Raw genomic sequence first — 21,421 nt, 5'->3', positions numbered from 1 at the left:
ATTTAACAAGTTACATCAATAAGGGATCATAGCTTTCCCCTGGATTCATCTGGTCAGTCTATGTCATGGAATGTTTCAGTGCATATGGGCCATCTGTGCCTAACAGGACACATAGCCTGGTTGTGATTTATTGTTGTGTTCTATTGTTGATTGTCGGCACATCATATTGGCAATCCTTCCATTCTCATGTCATATCCACTTTCTTGTCCGGGATTGACGAGCACCAGAGTCATCCTGCCAAATCAATTATGATCTTTTGTTTTTGTTATGAGTGAACAGCAGTTCACTATAGTCATTTCTGTATAACAGTTGTTGTTATTTGAAACCACCTCGGGTTGGATAGCCTGCGCACAATGTTGACAGCTCCACTTTGTCTTGGAGAAAACAGGTCAGGGGTACGTTGTTATTTTCCACTTTTGTGTAACACTTTTGTCTCCTGTTGTCTTTTTTCTTTTATTGATTTTGATATTTCAGTATGAATGATGACACTTTAGTATTTTTTTGTTTTGCAGCATCAGAAGTCTAGATTTTTCATTTATCTTGCAGGTTGAATTCATGATTTATTATTATGTGTTTCCGGTTCCTCAGGCTATCTCTGTTGATACACTTGACAGAGTTATCTCTGATGTTGAAATGCAAAGCATTGTGGGTGGAGGTGTAAATTATTTATGCTAATTTGAATCGAGCCCAATCTACACTCTGTGCTGCTGAGTCAATGGATGCAGATGGTGAGGCTCACTTTTTGCTTGCCAGTGATGATGAACTCTGATTCACATTCCAGATTATTTTTAGTTTATCACTTGGAATTAGGTTATACCAGCCCAACCTCACATTCAATTCCTGCATATATGTACATCATGTATTTCAGCAGATTTCATGCGTTTTTGTGCAATTTTGTATGGCTTGTTTTGTGAGAAAAGACAAGAAATTATGTACCATTTTAATTTGTGCGAAAATACACTAATTTAACCAGTAGGCTACACCTTCAAGCCTTTGCAACAACCATAGACACGATAGCATATATATATATATATATATATATATATGTATATATTTTTTTAAACATTTTATTTAATACATGTTTTTACATTATGAATATATAGATATTTTGTCTTTTATTTAATCCCTATTAAAACATTGTAGTTGTATGCCTATATGTACTGTTTTTCGATTTTTCAGAATATAATGAATTTAAGCAATGCATGATGGCTAATGATGTTTTATTCGGTTGTAGTTCCATGTATTTCTTACAAAAACAAACGGGTAAACCATTTTTATTGACCCGAATGTATCTGAAAATACAATTAGCAGCCTTGCCATTGTCCATCAATACCGCATTTTTTTTTTTCGTATAACATTTTGGGAAATGTATTGTAGTCTTAAATAATTGTTGGCCAACCAAAATGTCCAAAACGTTAACCTTTAATAAGACTAGGGTGGAATTGTACTATGAGCTGGCTGAGTGTAAATACATGGCTCTGTGTGTAAGCACCTTTTCACTAGGAACTTTCTTGTGTTAAAATTACCGTCAGTGCGAAACAGCAAAAAAGCTTTTGGATTTCCACTGGGCTGTACCTATGGTTATGAGAGCGATAAATCAAGTACAATACCTAGGTCGACCTGTGATGAGCAGCAAAACACCGGAAAGCTTCTAGCCTACCAGAAAGTTACAAGAAGAACAAGAACGGTTACCTCATCCGGTCATGTGGCATTTATTGTTTAAAGATTTTTCGCGCCACGCTAGACATCTGGATGCTGGACAGATAACAGGTAGGTCTAAAACCCCCCCACAAAAAACAGGTTCGCATGCATACACATTTGTTTTGTGTTTGTTAAAGTGTGTGGTTTTAAAAAACGTGTTAAAACAGTAAGGAAAGTTACGTAACTAAGATGAATAAAGAAAGTTGCATAGTCAACAGAATGTGTGGATATTGTTGTTGCATTACTCGCATATATTTGGATATCATTCTCAATTATTATTTTGAGCTATATGTATATATATATATAATATATATATATATATATATATATTTCACCCTTTTCTTCTTTGCATCTTCAAAGAAATACACATTGCCAATCAATCTGTAATCATCTTGTGACTTCTCCTTTGAAGGAGAGGGACCCTAGGAGGGGTGTAAAGGAGTTGATGAAATCCTGTGAAGACAGAAAATCAGGTGAGAGGATGTCCTAACTACTCAATGATTTAAATTGATCGAAACCTGTAGACACGCTAGTCTTTAAGGACTGGAGTTGCACACATATCATAGAACGACATGAAAAAGAAAGTGATAGACAGATAATGCATTGTTGGTAAATGGTGACAGACTGACTGATCTGCAAGGGATAATAAAAATACTGTTGTTATGCGAAGTGTTTGTATATCAGTCAGTCTGCGAGTGGAGGAGGATGAAGACCTTTAGTTACGTGCAGGACATAGTAAAACACACAGCTATCAATGACATGCAGCTTTTCTCATAGACAGGGGAGGTTACTATGTGAAGGAATGTGTTAGGGTTGAAAGTGGTCTCTTATGTTTCTTTTGAGATGGTGTGGCCTGTGAGGACCCCCCCAAGACCAACTGGATGAAGCTATTAAAATGTCTGAACGGCTTGCTGAGTAGCTCAACCAAGAGAAGGACCCACAAGCCCAAATGTAAGAGGCCATTAATGAGGCAAGAAGGCTGGCTGAGGAGTGCAACCCATAAGGGCTAATGTAACAAGTCGTACATTACCGGTAATGTAACCCCTATAGCTCCCATACGTTCCCAGCACCACAGCATTATGTTTATCATTGCATTTTGTTTGTCAACGTAGATCCCACGTGGCACAAATGTGATTTTAAACGTAAACTCCGTGATATGACCTGATCACAGGCATCAATGAGGTTGAGCATGAGGCAAAAGGGTGCACTTGTTAGCTGTGTGAGTGAGCCAGAACCGGGGGTCTACTGCAGGTGCCTTTCCTCAGCTGACAAATTACTTCACATTATGTGAAAATTAAAGTCTTGCTCGTACTCCGTATGTGCACAAGCAAGCCATGCTTGGGGGAGACTTATTAGTGGGCCAACCATGATAATTGAAATGTGCTTTTTAGGAAAATAAGAAGAAAAAGACAAACACGCCTCCATGGATTAAGTTCAGATGGAGACAAAGGGATGAGAGAGGACAGATTGTTCCTCAAACCAGGAAGACAACTACATCCACTTCTCTTGGTAAGTTTCATCCCGTCTAGGTGTTTAATTTGATTCGTTCCTGATCTTTTTCCTTCCAAACATGTATCAATAGCATATCAAACGTTTGTTGCCGTGCCATAGGGCGGTCTAGTACCATCTACCCACAGCACATAATACATTACATGCAGGTCTGATCCCACCCTTTTCTGTCTGATGAAAATAAATATTTAACAATAGGAGAGTCAGAACTCCAGCAAATCTTTTGAATTAAAAACCTTTTTATTAATAATGTATTCAGTTCCAAGGGACAGTACATCAAGAGCCAGACCAGTGCAACATTTTGGGCCAGTCACTGAGGAGGAAGAATCAGGTATTGATGAGTTATTGAATATTTTAATCTATACAATTCCTTGTTATTCAGTGGCCTTATAATTCATTTATTGTATTTACATTTTTAGTAAAGCCATAATCGGTAGTTGAAACAATAACAAAGCACACTCCCCTCCCCTGTTCTGGTTAAAAGCTGAGTGATGGGGTTGGGGAAATGTAACCACTTTCAATTTATAGACATAGCTATGGATGCAATAACTTACCATCAATGTTATTAAAATAATAGTTGTGTTCTAGAAATATGGGCCCAAATACTAAACTTTTGACAACATTAATACATAAATGAAATGTGTCTAAATTCTTATGACATCTTCAAATGGCGGGGCTAGTTGCAAGTTGTATTAGTCGTATGTACAGGATAGTGGTTTAACACCATCCAACGAAATGCTCACTTGCAGGTTGCTTCTCGGCAATGCAATTCAAAATGCTGGAGTATAGAGACAAATTCAACATTTTAGCATTACGGTCCAAGTACTTCTGTAGGGGAGTGCAATAACAAAATCCTGGCAGAGATTATTCCTGCACATTTCCTTTAATATGGAGCAATCTGCCATTCACACATTATGGAATTAGTCTTAGTTGAATTCATTCAAATCCACTATTGGAATGTTTACAGTGTCTTTCCTTTTGCAACCACGGTCTGTAATTGTGGATCTGGAAGCATTTGCCTTTGAGGAGAGTTTACAAAATATTCCTAATATTCAGTTGCACTCCCTTTTGCCTAAGAACAGCCTCAATTCCTCAGGGCATGGACTCTACAAGGTGTCGAAAGCGTTCCACAGGGATGCTTCCCACAGTTGTGTCAAGTTGGCTGGATGTCCTTTGGGTTGTGGACCATTCATGATATACACAGGAAACTGTTGATTGTGAAAAACCCAGCAGCGTTGCAGTTCTTGACACTAAACGTTGGCACATACTACCATACACTGTTCAAAGGCACTTAAAGATTTTGTCTTGCCCATACACAATCCATGTCTCAATTGTCTCAAGGCTTAAACATCCTCCTTTAATCTGTCTCCTTCCCTTTATCTACACTGAAGTGGATTTAACAGGTGACATCAATAAGGGATCCTAGCTTTCACCTGGTCAGTCTGTCAGGGAAAGAGAACGTTTTGTACACAGTATGTTTTTGCTGTTTTAACAACATTCAGAATTTCAATTTGACGATGGGATCAAGCTCTATTGCTTGGTATTCCATATTTGACTTAATACTCAATATTTTGGTCTGCCCTGTAGTTGAATTTACTGTAGCATCAAACCTGGGGTTTTTTGGCTTGTCACACAATAGATTGTGCAGAGATATACAGTATTGGCTGTTGCCTACTTACAGCCCTGTGTGTTTTAATAATACATTAATTATATAATTGAATCCTTTTCCCCTTTTTTGTTTTTCAAAAACATTTTTTTTATTGAGAAATGAACATCTTCCTAGCTGACTTAGAAGACCCTGCGTGTGCAAATCCTGCTGTGCCTGGTGCATCACACAGTTGGAATGTGAGGAAGGAACTCTCACAGGATAGGTGGAGGAAGTCCAGGCCTGAGATTGTAGATTCTCTGCTGGCTGCAGAGCATGCTTCTCAGAAGATCTGTCAGTCATGCAATGTAGAGACTGTCTGCCAAGACAACGATGTCTCTACACATGCAAAGTTTCCCTTGCACAACAGAGAGTCCATGGTTCAGGGATTCTACACGCCCCTTCCTCCAGCCATATCTCTCCACTGTGATGGCAAATATGCACTTCATGAACAGGGTGTTTTGGCTGAATGTATTATAAGTTAAAAATGTATTCTTGTTTATTGTTGTATAAAATATTGTCCCTAGACTGTTTCTTACCATTTGAACTATCAGAGGTGATATGTGGTTGCCTGACAAGCACCATCCATGTTGGCCCTGGGAAACATATAATCCTCGTAAGAATAAATGGTATGTGCAATATCTACAAGAACCAAACAGTGATGTAGCAATGCAATGTAAAACAACGTTAATTCAGACTTGCTATTGTATTTTAGGGAATACTTTATTGTATTTACCCCCCACATTACGATTGTTGGTGTTAGGCTGGCAATTGAATCAGTCGGATGCTGGGAACAGAGTTCTCTTCTGTGTGCTTCAGAGGAGAGTCAGCAGCCTCAGAAGACACCAGAACTCTGTCAAACTGATTTTGATGACCTCCTGGAAGAGGACCGACAGTTGAAGTCGGAAGTTTACATACACTTAGGTTGTTAACCCTTCTTCGGGCTAGGGGGCAATATTCGGAAGTTTAGATGACTGAGGCGTAAACTGACTGTTACTCAGGCCAAGAAGCTAGGATATGCATGTAATTGGTAGTATTGGTTAGAAAACACTCAAAAGTTTACTAAACTGTTCTGTTAAACTCACAGACATTATTTTAACATAACTGATATGTCAGGTGAAAATCCGAGGAGAATCTATCTGGATTTTTTTTTTTTTTGAGCCCACCACTCATTGAAATGGCTGTCTATGGGAATATCAACGGAATACCTCCCAGATTGCAGTCCCTGGGGCTTCCAGTAGGCCAACAGTCTTCAGAAAGAGTTTCAGGCTTGTTTTTAGAAAAAAACAGCTAGAATTTGTAGTTTTTCTAGGTGGCTCCCATTTTGGCTGTAGTATTATGGCACGCGTGGATGAGAGTGCGCACTTCGTTATTTATCTCTGCTAATGAACATACTGTTCTCAGTCTTAAATTTGATTGTTTATTTACATATTAGTGTATCTGAGGATTGATTAGAAACGTGGTTTGGATGAAATTTATTGGTAACTTTTGAGATTCATTTTGAACGAGGGAAACTGGTGGATTACTTAATCAAGCGCACCAACTAAATCGACTTTTTTGGGATATAAAGAAGGACCATTTGTTATGTAGCTGGGACCCTTGGGATTGCAAACAGAGGAAGATCTTCAAAGGTAAGTGATTTATTTTATCGCTATTTCTGACTATTGTGATGCCTCTGAAGGTTTGGAAAATGTTTGTAAATGCTTTTGTATGCGGGGCGCTGTCCTCAGATAATCGCATGGTATGCTTTCGCCGTAAAGCCTTTTTGAAATCGGACAAAGCAGCTTGATTAACAAAATGTTAAGCTTTTAAACGACGTAAGACACTTGTATTTTCATGAATGTTTAATAATTACGAATTTTATATTTTGAATTTTGCGCTCTGCAATTTCACTGGATGTTGGCCAGGTGGGACGCTAAAGAGGTTTTAACAAACTATAGTTTTGGCAAGTCAGTTAGGGCACCTACTTTTTGCACGACACAAGCAATTTTTCCAACAATTGTTTACAGACAGATTATTTCACTTATAATTCACTGTAATAACAATTCCAGTGGGTCAGAAGTCTAAATACACTACATTGACTGTGCCTTTTAAACAGCTTGGAAAATTCCAGAAAATTATGTAATGGCTTTAGAAGATTCTGATAGGCTAATTGACATCATTTGAGTCAATTGGAGGTGTACCTGTGGATGTATTTCAAGGCCTACCTTCAAACTCAGTGCCTCTTTGCTTGACATCATGGGAAAATCAAAATAAATCAGCCAAGACCTCCACAGATTGTAAACCTCCACAACTCTGGTTCATCCTTGGGAGCAATTTCCAAATGCCTGAAGGTACCACGTTGTACGCAAGTATAAATACCATCAGACCACGCAGCCGTCATACCGCTCAGGAAGGAGACGCGTTCTGTATCCTAGAGATGAATGTACTTTGGTGCGAAAAGTGCAAATCAATCCCAGAACCACAGCAAAGGTCCCTGTGAAGATGCTGGAGGAAACCGGTACAAAATTGTCTATATCCACAGTAAAACAAGTCTAATATCGACACAACCTGAAAGGCCGCTCAGCAAGGAAGAAGCCACTGCTCCAAAATCGCCATCAAATAATCCAGACTACGGTTTGCAACTGCACGGGGACAAAGATCGTACTTTTTGGAGAAATGTCCTGGTCTGATGGCCATAATGACCGTCGTTATTTTTGGAGGAAAAAGGGGGAGGCTTGCATGCTGAAGAACACCAACCCAAGCGTGAAGCACGAGGGTGGCAGCATCATGTTGTGGGGGTGCTTTGCTGCAGGAGGGACTGGTGCACTTCACAAAATAGATGGCATCATGAGGAAAGAAAATTATGTGGATATATTAAGGCAACATCTCAAGTCATCAGTCAGGAAGTTAAAGCTTGGTCGCAAATGGGTCTTCCAAAAGGATAATGACCCCAAGCATACTTCCAACGCTGTGGCAAAATGGCTTAAGGACAACTTAGTCAAGGTATTGGAGTGGCCATAACAAAGCCCTGATCTCAATCCCTTAAAGAATTTGTGGGCAGAACTGAAAAAGCGTATGCGAGCAAGGAGGCCTACAAACCTGACTCAGTTACACCAGCTCTGTCAGGAGGAATAGGCCAAAATTCACCCAATTTATTGAGGGAAGCTTGTTGAAGGTCACCTGAAACATTTGACCCAAGTTAAACAATTTAAAGGCAATGCTTCCAAATACTAAGATGGTGTATGTAAACTTCTGACCCACTGGGAAAGAAATGAAAGCTGAAATACAGTATATCCTTCTCCCTACTATTATTATGACATTTCTCATTCTTAAAATAAAGCGGTGATCCTAACTGACCTAAGACGGTGCAGTTTTACTAGGATTAAATGTCAGGAATTGTGAAAAACGGAGTTTAAATGTATTTGGCTAAGGTGTATGTAAACTTCCGACTTCAACTGCAGATGACATGTATGACAGCATCCACTACATCTCTGATGATGAGGAATCTATCACAGACTGAAGGTGTTAGTTAGTTTGGGTGGGTGCAGTTTGCACTGGGTGAAAAGTAATTCCACTCGTTTTGCGTATGTTCTTTATCTGCCTTCCTCAGGAAAAATAGTTATAAACTTTTATGTTTCTTCTTTGTTGACAATGTGATCATGTGGCACAGATTTGAGAAGGGCGCTCGTCTGTAACTGCTTTTGCCCGGTCACATGACCAGGTCCGATGCACCCCTTTCAATGGACAATCTGCAGTTGCTACATCCACTTTTGGATTCTTGAAGAATATACTTTATAAATGCCTCATTTAACCTAGTTCAACTGCCGTACCCCATCAGACCCCAAAATAAGATTTTTCTACTCCAATGTGTGTAAACAAAGTAAATGTAACTGCTATGGGATCCCCTATGGCTCCTAACTATGCTAATTTGTATGTGGGTTACATGGAGAAACAGTCCATTTTTAATCCTCTGAAATGTTTTCTTGCCGAACATTATTTGGAAATGGTATATTGATGATATTTTTGTTCTGTGGAGGGGTGATGCAAAACAGCTCCATGCGTTCCATGCTTTTCTTAAATCTTCTTCTGTGCCTCTGAGATTTACAATGCAATCTGACACACGTCAAATCAGTTTCCTTGATCTTGTGTGATAATAATGTTCTGTACGCTGATTTTTACAGGAAACCTACTGATCGTAACAGTTTGAGGGGTGATAGTTGTCACCCGCTTCCCTTGACAAACAGTTTCCCCTACAGCTGATTTACCATGTGTGACATGGTAAATCAGAGTTTACCAATTGATCTCTGAGATTTTTGCCCCACGAGAAAACGAGAGGCTGCCTGGATCTTTAATTTAAAGACCCTTGCTCCCTTTGGTTTGATTTGAAGCCATTCTTGTGATTTTCGCCGATTGTAAATGTTTGTAGGCCTATGTAACCAAATTGTATCTATGATCGTAGGCTATCCTTTCATGTTTTTGGTATGTTATTTTTATGTCTGATATCTGTACACACCCGGCCATGATTACAGACACCTGCGTGTGTCCTTTGACACCATATAAACTATTCACCCTGTAGTGTTTGTCATTTTACCCTGATGTCAAAACGTTGGTTATCAGGTTATTACATTTTTTTGCATCTGAGCTCCTAGAGTGTGCGGCTCTCCTTTAATTTTTCAAGTGTTCTATTACGCTAGCCAGCACCTCACCTAAGTAAGTGTGCGTTCCACTTAACAAAGTAAATGTAAATATACACTCTATAGCATGTGTCAAACTCGTTCCACGGGTGAGCCGAGTGTCTGTGAGTTTTCGGTCCTCCCTTGTACATGATTTATGAATTAAGGTCACTAATTACTACGGAACTCCCCTCCCCTGGATGTCTAGGTCTTAATTGAAAGGAAAAAACAAAAACCAGCAGACACGAAGCTCTCCATGGAACGAGATTGACACCACTGGACTATAGCCTCGAAACATGGTTTAAACTATGGTTACATTTCTCCAGCCCCATCCCTCTGCTTTTTACAGAACCATTGGCGGGGATTGGCGATTTAAACATTACAGTTTCACAATGTGCTCCTGTGCGGCTTATTAGTTTAGATAATAAATACCAAAAAAAGGTTATCCTTGCATCCTGATGGAGCAGTGGTTCACAGTACGTTATGTATGTATGAGGTGTACAAATGCTTAACTAGTACTGAGTGCTTTGACCAGTTACTTCTTTACTCTCATGTTTACATTCTGTAGTGTTGTCCCATCCTGAACAGGCCAGTTGCAGACAAGCATGTTCGCATTTGTTTGTATTATTACAATTAGAAGAAACATTTTTCACTTATGCAGGCAGGTCTGACATAGTGGGAGAATTGTGAACAGGCATGTATATACAGTGGGGCAAGAAAGTATTTAGTCAGCCACCAATTGTGCAACTTCTCCCACTTAAAAATATGAGAGAGGCCTGTAATTTTAATCATAGGTACACTTCAACTATGGCAGACAAAATGAGAAAATAAAATCCAGAAAATCACATTGTTGGATTTTTTATGAATTTATTTGCAAATTATGGTGGAAAATAAGTATTTGGTCACCTACAAACAAGCAAGATTTCTGGCTCTCACAGACCTGTAACTTCTTCTTCTTTAAGAGGCTCCTCTGTCCTCCACTCGTTACCTGTATTAATGGCACCTGTTTGAACTTGTTATCAGTATAAAAGACACCTGTCCACAACCGCGGACAGTCACACTCCAAACTCCACTATGGCCAAGACCAAAGAGCTGTCAAAGGACACCAGAAACAAAATTGTTGACCTGCACCAGAGTGGGAAGACTGAATCTGTAATAGGTAAGCAGCTTGGTTTGAAGAAATCAACTGTGGGAGCAATTATTAGGAAATGGAAGACATACAAGACCACTGATAATCTCCCTCGATCTGGGGCTCTTGCGTGGCGCAAGATCTCACCCCGTGGGGTCAAAATGATCACAAGAACGGTGAGCAAAAATCCCAGAACCACACGGGGTCCTAGTGAATGACCTGCAGAGAGCTGGAACCAAAGTAACAAAGCCTACCATCAGTAACACACTACGCCGCCAGGGACTCAAATCCTGCAGTGCCAGACGTGTCCCCCTGCTTAAGCCAGTACATGTCCTGGCTCGTCTGAAGTTTGCTAGAGAGCATTTGGATGATCCAGAAGAAGATTGGGAGAATGTCATATGGTCAGATGAAACCAAAATAGAACTTTTTGGTAAAAACTCAACTCGTCGTGTTTGGTGGACAAAGAATGCTGAGTTGCATCCAAAGAACACCATACCTACTGTGAAGCATGGGGGTGGAAACATTTTTCTGCAAAGGTACCAGAAAGACGGATCCGTGTAAAGGAAAGAATGAATGGGGCCATGTATCGTGAGATTTTGAGTGAAAACCTCCTTCCATCAGCAAGGTCATTAAAGATGAAACATGGCTGGGTCTTTCAGCATGACAATGATCCCAAACACACCGCCCGGGCAACGAAGGAGTGGCTTCGTGAGAAGCATTTCAAGGTCCTGGAGTTGCCTAGCCAGTCACCAGATCTCAACCCCATAGAAAATCTTTGGAGGGAGTAGAAAGTCTGTGTTGCCCAGCAACAGCCCCAAAACATCACTGCTCTAGAGGAGATCTGCATGGAGGAATGGGCCAAAATACCAGCAACAGTGTGTGAAAACCTCGAAGACTTACAGAAAACGTTTGACCTCTGTCATTGCCAACAAAGGGTATATAACAAAGTATTGAGATGAACTTTTGTTATTGACCAAATACTTATTTTCCACCATAATTTGTAAATAAATTCCTTAAAAATCCTACAATGTGATTTTCTGGATTTTTTTTCCCCCTCATTTTGTCTGTCATAGTTGAAGTGTACCTATGATGAAAATGACAGGCCTCTCATCTTTTTTTGTGGGAGAACTTGCACAATTGGTGACTGACTAAATACTTTTTTGCCCCACTGTAGGTCTGTAGCAGTTTGGGTCAAGAGTGTCCCCCCCTTTGAAGAGGGGGATGACCGCAGCTGCTTTCCAATCTTTGGGAATCTCAGATGACACGAAAGAGAGGTTGAACAGGCTAGTAATAGGGGTTGCAGCAATTTCTGCAGATACTTTTAGAAAGAAAGGGTCCAGATTGTCTAGCCCGGCTGATTTGTAGGTGTCCAGATTTTGCAGCTCTTTCAGAACATCAGCTGACTGGATTTGGGAGAAGGAGAAATGGGGAAGGCTTGGGCGAGTTGCTGTGGGGGGTGCAGTGCTGTTGACCAGGGTATGGGTAGCCAGGTGGAAAGCATGGCCAGCCGTAGAAAAATGCTTATTGAAATGCTCAATTATAGTGGATTTATCGGTGGTGACAGTGTTCTTTTTCTCCATGAACTTTACAGTGTCACAGAACTTTGATTTTGTGTTGCAGGAAGCAAATTTCTGCTTGAAAAAGCTAGCCTTGGCTTTTCTAACTGCCTGTGTATATTGGTTTCTAGCTTCCCTGAAAATTTGCATATCACGGGGGCTGTTCGACGCTAATGCAGAACGCCATAGGATGTTTTTGTGTTGGTTAAGGGCAGTCAGGTCTGGAGAGAACCAAGGGCTATATCTGTTCCTGGTTCTACATTTCTTGAATGTGGCATGCTTATTTAAGATGGTGAGGAAGGCATTTTTTTTAAATAACCAGGCATCCTCTACTGACGGGATGAGATCAATATCCTTCCAGGATACCCCAGCCAGGTCGATTAGAAAGGCCTGTGCGCTGAAGTGTTTCAGGGAGCGTTTGACAGTGATGAGTGGAGGTCGTTTGACCGCTGACCCATTACGGATGCAGGCAGTGAGGCAGTGATCACTGAGATCTTGGTTGAAAACAGCAGAGGTGTATTTAGAGGGCAAGTTGGTTAGGATGATATCTATGAGGGTGCCCGCCCGTGTTTACGGCTTTGGGGTGGTACCTGGTAGGTTCATTGATAATTTGTGTGAGATTGAGGGCATCAAGTTTAGATTGTCGGATGGCTGGGGTGTTAAGCATGCTCCAGTTTAGGTTGCCTAGAGCTCTGGATTTTTAAAAGTAGAAGTTCAAATTGTTTGGGTACAGACCTGGATAGTAGGACAGAACTCTGCAGGCTAACTTAACAGTAGATTGCAACACCGCCCCCTTTGGCCATTCTATCTTGTCTGAAAATGTTGTAGTTAGGGATGAAGATTTCAGAATTTTTGGTGGTCTTTTTGGTGGTCTTCCTAAGCCAGGATTCAGATACGGCTAGAACATCCAGGTTGTGTGCTAAAGCAGTGAATAAAACAAACTTAGGGAGGAGGCTTCTAACATTAACATGCATGAAACCAAGGCTATTACATTTACAGAAGTCATCAAAAGAGAGCACCTGAGGAATAGGAGTGGAGCTAGGCACTGCAGGGCCTGGATTCACCTCTACATCTCCAGAGGAACAGAGAAGGAGTAGGATACGGGTACGGCTAAAAGCTATGAGAATTGGCCGTCTAGAACGTCCGGAACAGAGAGTAAAAGGTTTCTGGGGGCGAGAAACAAAGGTATGGTAGGATGTGAATACAGTGGAGGTAAACCTAGGTATTGAGTGATGATGAGAGAGAGATTGTCTCTAGAAACATAATTGAAACCAGGTGATGTCATAAGGTGTATAAGGTATAATGAGCAGGGCTAGAGGTTCTACAGTGAAATAAGCCAATAAACACTAACCAGAACAGCAATGGACAAGGCATATTGACATTAAGGAGAGGCATGCTTAGTCGAGTGATCATAAGGGTCCAGTGAGTAGTTGGGGTCACGGCGATTCAGACAGCTAGCCTGGCCATCGGTAGCAAGCTAGCATAGGATAGAGGTATGTTTTTAGCCACCTCGTGCATTTCCGTCGGTAGATTAGTGGGGTTCCGTGTGGTAGAGGGGATCAATCCAATTGGCAAAATAGATATAGTGACCCAAGAAAAATTGTCCGATAGCAGCTGATAAGACAGCTAACGATTAGTGGGCCACAGATGGGCGTTCAGGTAACGTCGCGACGGAGGGGCCAGTTGGATAACTCCCTCGGGCAGATAAGGTCAGTAGTCCAGTCTTAAAGGCCCGGTGGGGCTCAGCATCGGCAGTACAACGGGTCCGGATAGGTGATTGTAGCCCAGGAGTGGCTGATGGAAACTCTTCAGCTGGCTAGCTCCGGAATAATTGATGTTTGCTCCGGGATCGACGTAAGCCAATAGTCACACGGATAGCAGCTAGCTGCGAGATCCAGGTGTAAATGTCCAGAGCGTGCGGTTGAAATCCGGGGATATGGGATAGGTCCAGTATGTTCTGGTCTGAGTCGCGTTGTACAAAACTGCCGATAGCTTTTCGAGCGTGGTTAGCTGAATACTAACGTTGGCTAGCTTCTGGTTAGCTTCTGGCTAGCTTCTATTGTGGATTTCAGATTTGAGGTAAATATAACTTTAAAAAAAATTGAATTGGTGAGGCGGGTTGCAGGAGAGTGATTTGAAGTTGAGTTTTTGGAAAAGAAAATATGTAAATATATATATATATAAAGATATATACACGGGACACGACGAGGACAAAGGATGTCTGACTGCTATGACTTCTTGGTATATTGAGCATATAGAGGGAGTTTGTGTTAGTGCTGTCGAGTAGTGAGTTGAAATAGTCTATTCGGGAGAAGATGAAAGCATGGATGAGAATTTCGGCCAGCAGGACAGGAGAGGCTGACTTTGGTGAATTTGCGTAAGTGGAATCGTTAGTTTTTTTTACAGTCTGACGGATGTGGGGGTTGAAGGATAGGGTCTTAAGGTAGACAAGCATACATATTTATGTCCAAATATCTTTCGCCATTAAGGTCTGATTCATCATACCACTGTGAGGACACAGTGCAGTTGATGACAAAACATTGTCCTTCTTCCTCTTGCTGAGGAGTAGCAGGGGATACACTCCTATCTTGTGGAACCTATGCACCTGCAATCAGTAATGACAAAATAACTTTCAGAAACACAACAAATAGTCAAAAAGGACATTTAGATGTACAGTCTTAAATGACACAATGAGACAAATACATGCATAGGGCCTATGATAGAATTGCAGAAATCTTTTTAGAGGAAAACATAATATAGTTTACCAGCTTGTTTGCTGCATTAACCAAGGTTGCATATCTTCCATGTTTCATTGTCTTATTTGCCCATTCATCTGTTGCCTTTATTATTTGGGCTTCTAACTTGACCTTTAGCTGTATTTTTGCACCACAGAACTTACAACTAGGACACAGCTTACGGCTGGAGCCAGGAGCCATTCTGCATGAAAGGTGGATATGAAAGAATAGCCCTATACACATACCTTTGACTGATAGAGGGGACCTCCCTGGTGCATTCTGGCATGGGGCTTGAATTGACAAGGAGAACTAGAGATTGTGAGATAAAAACTATACTAACAATAGCAATTAATAAAGAGAGTTTGGCCAACTAAGGAGCTGACGTTGAGTTCACATTAAACGTCAAGCCCTAACTCTTCTCAAACCCATTAAGGCAGTGCTATGTGTGTTTGAAGGTGACATAGGTTTCAATGACTCAATAATATGGGTCAGATAATGGACCTCGCCTGGTACCAAAACTAAGCCCGAGGCTTTAACATTACCCCACACTAATGTAAAAATGTGTCATACTAATTGTTTACTATTGTAACCTAGATGTATGCTACCTGCCATAGCCTCAGGTGCATAGTGCAATGAGTGTCGTTAGTTGACAGATGAAACTGTACCTGGGCCAGTGGGATTTGGTTATTTATTTTAAGCTACAACTCAAATAATCTGCTCCAGTTGGTTTGCATTTTTAAATTACAACCTGGTTTGGTTTTTGAAAACACAAGAAATGGGAAGACAAATTAAAAGACAAAAAGTCTCCTCTTACTTAAAATGCAGCCAGAGGTCTGTATCAAGAGGATAGAGAAAAAAGAGAGAGAGAGACTAAAGGTGATAGTGGTAGGTGTGAAGGGTCTTTATTTGTACTGTAAATGTAGGATACTTATTTTAATAAAACATTTTAACTGAGCATTGTAACGAATACTCAGGGAGAAAAGGGTGTGGATTCACGCACAGAGTGCAGCAGATGTTTATTACGCCTTCACAGAAGGCAGGAATCTTGGTCGCAGGCAAAGGTCTAACACAAGTAAGCAGTCAAAAACAAACAATACCTCACAACCATACAAACAGAAAGAACTGAACTATATAGGGAGCTGATGAAACCAGGTGAGAAAATGAACAAAAATGAAAGACAAGGCTACGATCCAGAACACAAAGAAATATAACACAAGGTTGACTAAGAAAAGAAAAGCAGAACCTTAGAAGCATTAAAATGTACTTAATTTGTAAGTGGATTACATCAAACTACAGGTGGTGTACAAAAATGTAATATAATGTGAATGATGGATAATAAGATGACCATTGGATAGATACACATTCACTATGGATGGGAGCATTTCTGTCTTGTCTCAATTCATCCATTGTTTGCAATTGTTTGCTCCACAAGATCGAAAACTGTCTTTAGAAAGGCTTTACAAAGACACAGTGAACTAGCTCTATTAGGCAGGGGAGTCAAACTCATTCCACAGTGGGCCGAGTGTCTGCGGGTTTTTCCTTTCAACGAACACCTAGACAACCTAACCAGGTGAGGGGAGTTCCTTACTAATTCGTCACCTTAATTTATCAATCAAGGGTGGAGCAAAAACCTGCAGACAGGTTCGGACCTCCCATGATAGGAGTTTGACACATGTGGACTAATTAAAGTAATTAACCACTCAAACTAGTTGAATCAGGTGTGTGGATGTTGCCCAGAATAAATCCCTGCACCCACCATGAAACTCCATAGACTGTAGCCTAAAGCTAGTAGCTATTGAGTAGAAACTGTTGAGTAGGCCTATAGCTACGATTTTCACTGAAAACCTTGACAGATCAGTGAAAATGATTAGTGGTTTGAGAAATGTCGTAAAAGCTATAAATAAATCTCCATAACATTAAATACCAGCGATTGCAACCACATTGTTTTTTTGCATACTTCACTTACCGGGAAAGAGAATGATCCCGTGAGAGGATCGGGTACGTTCCATGTTGCCTTCTTTGTTGAAGTCATGATGCGCATTTGTGTTGGTCAACATACACAGATTCTGCACAGAATAAGAATATACATTCAAACTGCCTGCAAAATATTTTATTGGATTCATTTGATTTGATATTGTTATATAAGCCGAGCAACGCAGAAAGTATTCTCCCCTGCAGCCGATTATGTTGACGAGCTGGAACGCGCTCCGATTACATTGTGTTGCCTATGTACAGTACTGATCTTGGATCTGTTTTCCGTTATTTTCTCGTATGACTTGGGGAGAGGAAGCAATATTACCCGCAAGAGTTTTGATCGGCCAACATATGTTTTCTGACTGCAATGAGCGCAACAACACCAACAAATATTACGTGAAATAAAGCATAGAAAACAGTATTTGCCGTTGGTAATGTATTTAAATGTTCCCTGGCAAAGAACCCAAAAAGTGCCATTACTTAGAGTAATCTCTGAATAGTTTCAAAATACCTACCCGTTGAATATCCTCTTGTCTGCAGGAAATAAATGTATCAAACAGCATTGGTTAAATGAGGACATTCATACTGCAGAAGAGTGGAGCGGTAGATCGAAAGAAATGTATTTAATGGAAAAATCACCCATAAAATAAATCTGAAGACAGATGTAGGCTAAACATTGGAACCGCTCCTTGAAAAATATTGTGTAGACATGACTTATTTGTCTTAAAGCAATCAAACATTTGTTCATGTTATATTACATTTTTTGCATTGATTTCATTATTACTTTATTTACTTTTGTTTCTTAATTCTATAGTTATATTGTTTGTTGTATAGCCTGATGGTATCTCAGACGACCAGAACCTTAATAATAATCACCATACTTACTTCACAAACAATAACAATACTAGTTGACTGAACGGACACATCGGAGGCTACTGACACTCCGGGGTGGTCGTGAATGGGTATGAGGGCTGGACACGCCGCGACCCAGACCCTACTGTTGTCTATTACACATACTAATGCCTCATTCAAGCTGGGAATTCCACTGGTGCCGATAGATCCCCCCCTTCCCCGTGCACTCCTTAGATAGCCAGCCATTAGGGTCAGGGCTGGTCAGGGAGGCCACTGTCCCACTGGACATGGTAACGCAGGGGGATCATAGGGAGCGAATTAGTCTCTTCCTTATGGCACATGGCAGACCATGTGTAACAACACCTGCACAGGATCGGTACATCCGAACATCACACCTGCGGGACAGGTACAGGATGGCAACAACAACTGCCCAAGTTACACCAGGAACGCACAAGGCAGGTCCTCACCAGACATCACCGGCAACAACGTCGCCTATGGGCACAAAGCAACCGTCGCTGGACCAGACAGGACTGGAAAAAGTGCTCTTCACTGACGGTTCGCGTTTTTTTCTCACCAAATCAAATCAGTTTATTTGTCACGTGCGCCGAATACAACAGGTATTTACAGTGAAATGCTTACTTACAGGCTCTAACCAACAGTGCAAAAAAGGTATTAGGTGAACAATAGGTAAGTACAGAAATAAAAACAACAGTGGGGGATAGGGGGGATAGTCGGGGTGGGATACCAGGGGGGATAGTCATATTCCCGTTTATCGTCGAAGGGATATGCGTTACATCAAGGTCTGTACTCTGGAACGGGATCGATTTGGAGGTGGAGGGTCCGTCATGGTCTGGTGCGGTGTGTCACAGCATCATTGGACTGAGCTTGTTGTCATTGCAGGCAATCTCAACGCTGTGTGTTACAGGGAAGACATCCTCCTCCCTCATGTGGTACCCTTCCTGCAGGCTCATCCTGACATGACCCTCCAGCATGACAATGCCACCAGCCATACTGCTCGTTCTGTGCGTGATTTCCTGCAAGACAGGAATGTCATGGAACACTGATGGAGTGCCTTTCTGTAAATCGTAAAAATTCTCAGGCTGGCCACTTTATTGTATCTTTAATGAGTTGAGCTACAGTGAATGCATTAAAAGGGAAAATATGATTTTTGCAGGACTTTTGTTTGGGGACTTCAAACCTTCCATGTTGACATTCCTGAAGCCTTTCAGCAACACTTCACATAAGCTTGAAGAACATGGTGTTTTTGTTAGATACGGCAAGACCTCAAAGTCTTTTCCATGTTGTGACCATCGCTGGAACGTGTGACTTGCCTGCAACGGCATTGGTCTCCAATACTGTGCAATTCAATGGTCAATTTAGATGCCTCAAATGTGAACAGCCTGGAGAGACTGTGAAAACTGGAGTGAGAGGACATATGCATGAGTTCCCATTTCCCCCAGGACAACCCAAAAGGCCCACAGCGAACACATTAATTGATGATGCAAAATCAGTCTTTGAGACTCAAAGCACTGTGCGTGGTGTTAAGGGTCCTACTCGGCTCAGTAAAGTTGAACGTTTTGACCTTTGTTTGTGGGAACGCCGTTGACTACATGCACTCTGTACTGCTTGGAGTCATGCTCTTACTAATGTTTTTGTGGTTTTCTACTGAATTCTCTCGTCAGCACTTTAGCATGAGGAAAGGGACATGTGAGATTGACAAGCGGTTAAAAGATATCCTGCCCCCATCTTATCCGACGCATTGTCCTCGCTCAGCTACATCACACAGAATATTCTTCAAAGCATATCGGTCTCTTTTGCTATTTTTTTGGGCCCTGTTGTTTTCAGGGGTCTTCTTGGTGCTCTCTATTACAACCATTTTCTACTTCTTAGTGAAGCAGTTTTCATACTCTTGATGGACTCCATATCAGTTAAACAGATTGACCATCCTGAAAAACTACTCTTGAACTTTTGCTCCCAGATAGCTGATCTTTATGGTGAGAGATACCAAACTGCTAATAAGCACTTTCTTGTTCACTTAGCTGACAGTGTTAGAGACCTTGGACCACTGTGGACTCATTCATGTTTCCATTTTGAGGACAACAATGGCTATTTGCTCCGGCTAATACATGGCATTCAAAATATACCTATTCAGATAGTAAATGTTATTTGTCTTGAACAGTCTCTTATAATTGCACAAAGTGTAAAATGCCGTTGCAGAATTCTATGCCAGAAAGTCCAATGACTACTTTTGCCAAGAATGTAGTTATTTAAGGACGAGTGTGATCAGAGCAAGTGTGTTTCAACTTGAGGAAGACTTGAATGTGATAACAGACCCCCCAAACCCCTCTTTACACTGCTGCTACTCTCTGTTTACCATATATGCATAGTCACTTTAACTATACATTTATGTACATACTACCTCAATTGGCTCAACCAACCAGTGCTCCCGCACATTGGCTAACCGGGCTATCTGCGTTTTGTCCCGCCACCCTCAATCCTGGAAGAAAATGTATGCAACGATGGCAGAAAAAGATTATTATACAATACTTCCTCCGGAGAACCAACAAATGAAGAGGTTCGGCATATCCTGTCAAGGTTTGAAAAGGGTGGAGCGACTGCAGTCTGTACTCTGTTCAGGAAGATAATGGAATTTGAACAGCTATAGCAGGCTTCCCCAACTGGTGGCCCGCTTGTCACGTTCTGACATTAGTTCTTTTATTATGTCTTTGTTTTAGTATGGTCAGGGCGTGAGTTGGGTGGGTTGTCTATGTTAGTTTTTCTATGATTTGCTATTTCTGTGTTTGGCCTGGTATGGTTCTCAATCAGAGGCAGCTGTCAATCGTTGTCCCTGATTGAGAACCATATTTAGGTAGCCTGTTTTCTATTGTGTTTCGTGGGTGATTGTTGTGTGTCTGCACCAGCCAGAACTCTTTTCGGATGTTTCTCTTTGTTATTTTGTTATTTTGTTATTTCCGTGTTCATTTAATAAATATGGACACATACCACGCTGCACCTTGGTCCTCACCTTCTTCCACCGACGACGGCCGTTACACCGCTATCCAAATCTGGCCCACCAGCAATATTATTTGGGCATCCAAAGCCCCCCAAATTAATTATGAATATTTTTGTTCATTCAAATAATTTATTTTATTTTTTATCTTGGACCTGAGATGCAAAAAGTCCCAAATGCAATGTCCCAAGAAGAAAGTGACCCCCTCTAAATAATGCAAAAGTTACATTTGAACTTCATTCATGAGGCGAGAGAAACTAATAAAGCAGGCAGAGGACCATTTGTTTTAGGTGCTGAAATGTAAAGCTGCAACTGCAGCTCAATCAATAGGAGGTGAACAGCACCTGGTGCTGAAAACATAGCTAACTTGCTATGCAAGTGGCGCCAAGCAACAGATGGAGAAAAAATACACCAGTTGTGTAATTAATTTCAGTTAGAAAGTCTATTTCTTCCGAGCGAAGGCCCATATAAAATAGCTTAACTGGCTGAGGCAGACTGTGGCTTAACAGCATCTTTCACAAGAAAAAAATGGCCTAATAGAAGTGGGATTTTTATTTATTAGGCCTACTTACAATTGCAACTGACCAAAAAGGTAGCATCCTACATAAAACAATAATTTAAAGAAAAAAAGGTGATGTCTGTATCTGAATGTCTG

The sequence above is a fragment of the Oncorhynchus tshawytscha genome, linkage group LG27 (genome assembly GCF_018296145.1).
Source record: "Oncorhynchus tshawytscha isolate Ot180627B linkage group LG27, Otsh_v2.0, whole genome shotgun sequence".
NCBI classification, from domain to species: Eukaryota; Metazoa; Chordata; class Actinopteri; order Salmoniformes; family Salmonidae; genus Oncorhynchus; species Oncorhynchus tshawytscha.
Note: the sequence above shows the minus strand (reverse complement) of the source record.